Genomic DNA, 7,455 nt, shown 5'->3' on the forward strand with positions numbered 1-7,455 from the left:
GTATGGGGCGGTGCGAATGGCAAAACGCACTCAGCCAAGATATGAAGTTGTCGAAGTGGATACCCCTGATATCTTTGATTTCAAGTCAATGGCAGATGAGTGCTTCATTAATCGCAAGATGGCAGATGATGGGACCAACTTAATGTGGTTAAAAGTGAAATGGTGGCAATACCGGTCAGACAAACCATCACAAATATATTTTAAGTACCAGATGGACGATTCAAATTTCAGATGCATCACCGTGAATCGAGCAACACGCCGTGGACGGGTGAAGGAAATCAAAAATGCACAACTCCAGTGTGCATACAACGAACGTCCCATGATCGCAGAAGCAAAACACCGAGACCTTATGAAATTGTGCAGAGAAGGTCACATTCCGTCGGTCCATCACGAGTTCTACGAGAACCTACAGCATGGGGCCAGTGTCAGGGATAGGCTCCCTGAATCGGACGTCGAGGAAGATGACATTTGGGAAGATGACAGCGCTGAAAGTTAAAAACAGTTAGATTTTGAAAGGACTGAATTAATTTGTCTCCATCCTTGATATGAAAGTGCCAAAGAAGTGGCCAGACTGACATTCTTGACTTTATTAACAGTACTGTTTTTTTGTGTGTTACATTCCGCTGTAGACGAAAATGTTTGTCTAATAACGTTATGCATCCCCAGAAAGTGGCCAAAAGAAAACTGTGAAGGTGAAGTGACATAACTAATGATAGGTGTGTTGGTTTGTGAGTTGATGTGTCTTGCAGACAGCGGACTGAAAGCTCAGTTACAACCATTCACATTTTGCCATGTAGAAATGTGATAAGTGGTGAAAAGGTGTATCTGCCATATCACGTGACCGGCACAGCAAAATTAACAGGTAACAATGGGAGTGAAAAAGTGTTTGCATCCCAAGTGTATGTACGCCTAACTAGTTTTTGGTTTAAATGATTTATATTTCTTTTGTGAGTTTGAACATTAAAAGTTGAATATATCAATTCCTTTGTTTTTCACTTACAACCTTTCTGCACCGAGGTAGCGAGCTGCCAACCACGTCACGACAGTTCTATTTCGCTAATGAACAGGTGATTTAGCCTGCGCTATCAAAACGGCTACTTCCCTCAAAATCTTACAGTTTTGGCATTTTTGCAGAATGAAGTTGACGTTTTGATTGAACTTGCCAAAACAATAGCAAAATTGTCCGATGCTCATATTTGGTCTGGTGATGACTTTTCTGGTAATCACTGTTACCATACAGATGTGACCGCCTGTGATAAGTGAAATATTCTCGAGTACAACGTAAAACAACAATTAAATAAAGCTGAGCGCCTTATATTATAGTGACTTTATCCGCCTGTGTTCGTGTCTGGGCTATATCTCCAATTTAACGTGTCCCGACTAACATTTTTCCATTCCCGTGGTTGTCATGGTAACCAGATCGCCATTTTATTAATATACACCATAGACATAAATAAGATTTTCTATCCGGGCTACAACTTTAACTGTTTTCCATGTAGATGTTTAACTTTTGGTGGATACATGGATACGCATTTGTTCATTTAATACGGGAGTGATAATACCGAAGAGGTGTAGGTTGAGCCGCGATAATACAGGAGTAATATAAACTATCGAGATGTTACAATATCGAAGTGATGTAGGTTGAGCACATGTAAGCCCCCCCCCCCCCCCCCCACCAAATGTTCTTTCAAGTAAATACACACGGGGGCTGCGTGCAAGAATGTATGCTTTGGATTTAACGTAGTACTTGGCATTTTTATATAATATGACGAAGACGCGGGGGCGAGGGTAATACATGAGTAATTGTGTAGTTGTTTGGTACAGTGGGCAACAGTGTCCTACGGGGAGTTGACTATATATAGATGCACTCACATACTCACATACCTGGGCTAAAGTTGGTAACACTGCTCCCTGTTTAAGAAGATAGGCCACAAGTGGTGTCTGGTCCCTTCTCATTGCCGCAAGCAGAGCACAACTGCCAGACTGTATCAGAGAACAATCAGCTTAAGCAGGGATATAAAGACTACAAGAAACTTACAGCAAAGAGAGTAAAATCAAGAGAAGCGACGACACTGTGACAGTTGGCTAACGGTCACATGCAACCGGTGAAATATGGCCTATTGTTAATCTACTTCACAAGGGAACTATTCTCACTCTTCATGTAAATACTTAAACAGCGGCAAATAACACGCCCCTATCATCATGACACGCAGAATTCGGTACAAAAGAAAAAAGCGCAGGGATAGCAATTTATTTGACCTCACTGGTTAAGAATTGCTCAGATCCCGGTTTATGCAGGAATACAACAGTATGCAAGACTTACGGCATATAGGGTTAGACCAGAGCAGCCATGACAATGTGTTCTCGCGTACAAAAGGCACCCCAAACTACCATACACGATTATATTTTTGGCAATGGAAACACTGAATTCCTGGGGGAAACCTGGAATACCTCAAAACTGAAATCCCCCCCGCGGTTTCTGGCATGTCCTCTAGGCAAGGATACACCAGCTGAATAAAATAGGCCCACATCTTCTCGACTAATATGAGAGACTGTATTTGTTGACTGTAGTTTGCCACTCGTAAAACGCGGAAGACATTATCCTGACGGTTGGTTAGTCTTATGAAACCGTCAGGCACAAGGCTCCACTTTTCCCCTTACTTCTCCACAGACGGCAGGCCGGGGGGGGGGGGGGGACACTAAGATTAATCGGCTGGTCACGCTAGTGTGGATTTCGAAGAAGGCATTCGTATAATTATTTCATCATGACGTGAATTACTATTCTTTTCTTCAGATGTTTTTAAAGGCACTTAGAATAGTTCCCTTGTTTTTTGGTAGACATATTACTGTCCTTGGGTGTCTGGAAACAATGACATTCAGTATAGCGCTGGGTCAAACGAATGGGTTCATTTTAGTTTTAGTTTGAATCTGTTCGAGTATACCCAAAAAAACTACCCTATGTGGGTGCGCAATTCCCGTTTCCATTTCTGGTAACACGCATGGGAGTTTCGACTCCGGGGCGGAAATGAGTCTACCTAGAATGAAGCACGAAATACGGTTCTTTTGCACCATGTCCTCTGTCAACCTGTCCTCCACTGTATCGGGTATATCTAAGCCGTCTCCCCCTCAGTCGACTTCGTCCTGTGCTGCTAAAAGATGAGTTACTTGATAGCTGCCATTAATTCCTGGGTTTAGCCTCTACAACTGCTGACAAGCCTGAAACCAAAATAAATGCCACCTAACCCTTGGCGAGGCTACATGTATTAACAGTTCTGCAAGGGAGGTCAAGCTTGTTAAGAATCAATTCTGTTAAGAATCTGTTGATCAATTCTTGATCAGGTGACATTCTAGTTGAATGTGGTAGGGAAGAACAGTCTATAAACCTGTTGCCTCTGAAAACTATTTGCGGTTTCCGTATCAACCCATAATTCCATACATACCCGGGCCGAAATACTGATTTAGAAATAAACACCTAATCAACGCAGACCAATGAGGGCTTCGACAGCCAGAACCCAGTGAAACGTTCAAATTGCAGTGGAGCTCACATAGCTTCTTTTCGCCATTGCCTACTGTTTCAGCGGGAGAAACAACTTGCCAATACTATAAAAGGACAATAGCGTGATAGTTAGGACGTGATCACCCGTAACTGGTCTGGTTTTACGCTCTTTGTTGTAAGGGGATTCTGCTGACTGCCTTAACACCCCCGAGGCCTTGTCGCTTTGCATTGTTTTAATTTATGTTGAATGTGATGAAAACACAGTTTTTGAGTATTTCCAGACCAGTGACGTTGAATAAAAAGCAATTAAAATCACTTTCTAGTTTTTACCTAATTCTGCTTAAGCCATTGTGTAGTGGCGTGTAAATTGCTACTATCTATGCATTTACATCAAATGTTAGAATAAAAACCGGACTGAGATAAACTGACATGAGCCCGTATTTCACCGGTTACGCGAGACCATTTGCAAGCTATCACGCTGTAGTCGCTGCTCTGTTCTTACTCTCTTTGCCATTGTATTCCTGCATAAACCAGGATTCTGCTTGTGGAGTGCTCCCTGGCACCATGGCTTAAGCAAATTGGCAATTAGCTTAAGCCATGGTGCTAGGTAGCGTGTAATTTTCCAATATTTAAGCATCTACATGAACTGTTAGAACAAACCCTTGACTCAGGTAGGTTGACATGGGGCACTCTTTCAACGGTTACATGTGACCATTTACAAATGTTTATCCCCAAAACAGCTAAATTTCTTGGGCATCTCGTATCTCAGTTTGGTGTGCAGATGGTCCAGTAGTTCAAGGCAGTCGATGCGTGTCAGGTCACCGGGTTACGCCTTGTGGTGCCATGGCACCACAAAGCGCTCGCCAAGTCCGAAAATGAGTCATTAAATTGGAAGGTAAAAGTTTGCCTGGTTAAATTGTATGTGAATCTTTATTCTTTAATGATCGCACTTAACGTTTAGCCTATCTCGTCTTGCAGTTTGCCACTGCAGTACCAGGAATACTACGCGAGCGTACATCATACTTTCATCACCATCGTCATTTCATTGAAATAACAACATTCACATTTTACGAAAATATATATTTAGGCTACACATATGGAGAATATCAGATTAAATGGATTTGCTATTTTTTTAGTGGATGGGAGTGTTTTCATACATCGAGCATGTAGGTAAGAAAGCACACGTACGTAACTCACCAGTGGTCGTTTAACGAAGTGTGTGTCGTTCTAGGTGAGTAACTCAAGTATTTAATTGTCACAAAAACGGAAATACACGTCTATTTTCTTTCAATTTTGGGGGCATCCGTGGCTCAGCTGGTTAGCGCACTAGCGCAGCGTAATGACCCAGGACTCTCTCACCAATGCCGTCGCTCTGAGTTCAAGTCTACCTCATGCTGGCTTCCTCTCCGGCCGTACGTGGGAAGGTCTGCCAGCAACCTGCGGATGATCGTGGGTTTCCCCCGGGCTGTGCCCGGTTTCCACCCACCATAATGCTGGCCGCCGTAGTGTAAGCGAGTATTCTTGAGTACGGCGTAAAACACTAATCAAATAAATACATAAATAAATAAATCTTTCAATTTTGCCCGGCAGAGCCCAACATAATTATGCTTTCAGCGTTTGCATAACATTAAAAATGTTTAAACATTATGATATCATCAGTTGATAATGAGAATAACCCTAACCCTAACCCTAACCCAAATTAACCCTAACCCTGACTAATAGTTATGATAAGGTGATAATAGTTATGGGAAGTTAAGAACCACTATTTTAAACATTTTCAAAAATTTCTGAATGAATTAAATTTAAAAAAATGGAAATTGGATTATAGTTTCAGTCGAAACTCTTCCCAGTGACCGGCCCGGATAGCACAGTTGGTAGAGCGTCCGCTTCGGGACCGGTAGATCCAGGATCAATCCTTGATCGAGTCACACCTAAGACTTTAAAAGAGGAAGTTGTAACTTCCTCGCTTGGCGTTCAGCATGAAGGGGATAGTGCAACGACTGGTTGACCCGTATCAGTATAATGGCTCGGGCGGGGCCGCTTACTTGCCTTCGGTAAGTCGTCTCAGTGAAGCAGCACTAAATAAAAGAGCGGTGGAAATCCGTCCTGCAACAAGGAGGCACATTACACGTACATGCACCCTAATGATTCCTTCGTCGTCATATGACTGAAAAATTGTTGAGTACGACGTTAAACCCCAAGCACTCACTCACTCACTCTTCCCAGTGCATACATTTCTGATATGTTACTTTGCATCATCTTGCGTGTATGACTCATCATGACTATAAAATTATTGCACATGTTTTATGCAAATCAGGGGCAATTGTGTAAAATGGACTAGAAGTCGGCCTTGAGCTGTTGGACTGGGTCCAGATAAGTTGTCAGCTGTACAGGAATGCCCCCCCCCCCCCCAGCCACGTAACCAGAAGGAGGTTAGGAGCTACTTGGGTCTGTGATGATACTACAGACGTTTGGTGAAAGACTTTTCAGGCCATTACATACACTTACTGAGAAAGGAGCTAAATTTTGTTGGGATGACACATGTGAGCAAGCGCTTAAGCAGTTAAAATTTCCACTATCATCACCCCCCTGTTCTAGCATATACGGTTCCAAATCAGGCTTTTATACTGGGCACTGATGCAAGTGACACTGTCAAGGGAGTTGCTCAGTGTAATGATGTTAATGGGGTTGTCTTTGTAACAACACGAAATTTTCTAGATAAATAAGACCAGAACACGTAGCATGTAGCTAATGGGACAATTGAAAGGTTAGACTTTATCTACCATCTCAACCATGCACTCGATCAAAATCAGCATAGGTTGGATGAATAACTCCTCACGGTAATGATGGCATGCAAGGCATCTTAGCAGACTAGTATTGGCCGTTCTCCAAATATGTGTGTGCTAGGAAAGGAAGTATTCATGCCTATTCAAGCATCACAACTGTATCAAAGATAGAGAAATCCATTTGTGAACCAAAGCTTTACAGCGTACAGGCAAAAAAAACTTACAAGCAGTACATGAGATAGCTGGTCAGGTTCTCAAGCGGAAGGCCGAATACAGAAAGCGTCATTATGACACTAAATCAAGAAGAGGTCATTTCAAGAAAGTCGAAGTGGTTGAATAATCCAGTGAGAAGAGTTGGATTATGTACAAAGCTTACGTCACACTCTAAGAGGCCACTTTTAATTGCAGATAAACTTGACAATACAAAGTGAAACAGCCTAAAGTGCTGATGACTTACAGGGGTTTTTGAGCACCATCTTGGTAGATTATGACAGTTGTCAGTGGCTGTCTGACCTGGAAATGTCAAATGAGGCTGATACTTATGTTGTGCGCTTGTTCACGTTGAAGTATCCATGTGGGACTGATGTATGACATGGGATAAGGAATCCCGGGCGCATATCAAATTTCACGAGGTTGGGGTACGACTGATCAGCCTAGGCCTAACACGCACCTTGTCCATTAATTAAATTCGCTATTGTAGTGAACAGTACGGTAACCTTGTACTTATATGTAGATGGTATGAAACGAAGAGTCCAAACTGACCAGTATGAAGCATTCAGCATGCAGGGCGTGTGATGTTATGAAACTCTTCATTGAATGTATGACACAGTGCATATGCCGTTATCATATGGATTATTTGTTTGTTTTGCCCTTGCAAAATGTCTATACCAAACGTCAAAACCTGCACACACTGCCAGAAAGGTTGTCGAGGTGTAAAGGACCTGTTTACTTCAGTCTGGTAAACACTACCTCCTGGATGTTGTCCGTTTTCTTTGCATGAGGAAGTATGACTGATTTAAAAACTGACATTGTGAATAATCACACGGAGGGAGTAAAGGAGGTTGGCAAATTATACTTCCATGATTCTAACGGCTTCTCCTTAACCCTTCCTCCACAGGATTACGAAGATGTGGTGCAGCTAACAACGTGGGATTCTGAAGAATCTATGATAAC

Source organism: Liolophura sinensis, unplaced genomic scaffold, assembly GCF_032854445.1.
Source record: "Liolophura sinensis isolate JHLJ2023 unplaced genomic scaffold, CUHK_Ljap_v2 scaffold_30, whole genome shotgun sequence".
Lineage (NCBI taxonomy): Eukaryota > Metazoa > Mollusca > Polyplacophora > Chitonida > Chitonidae > Liolophura > Liolophura sinensis.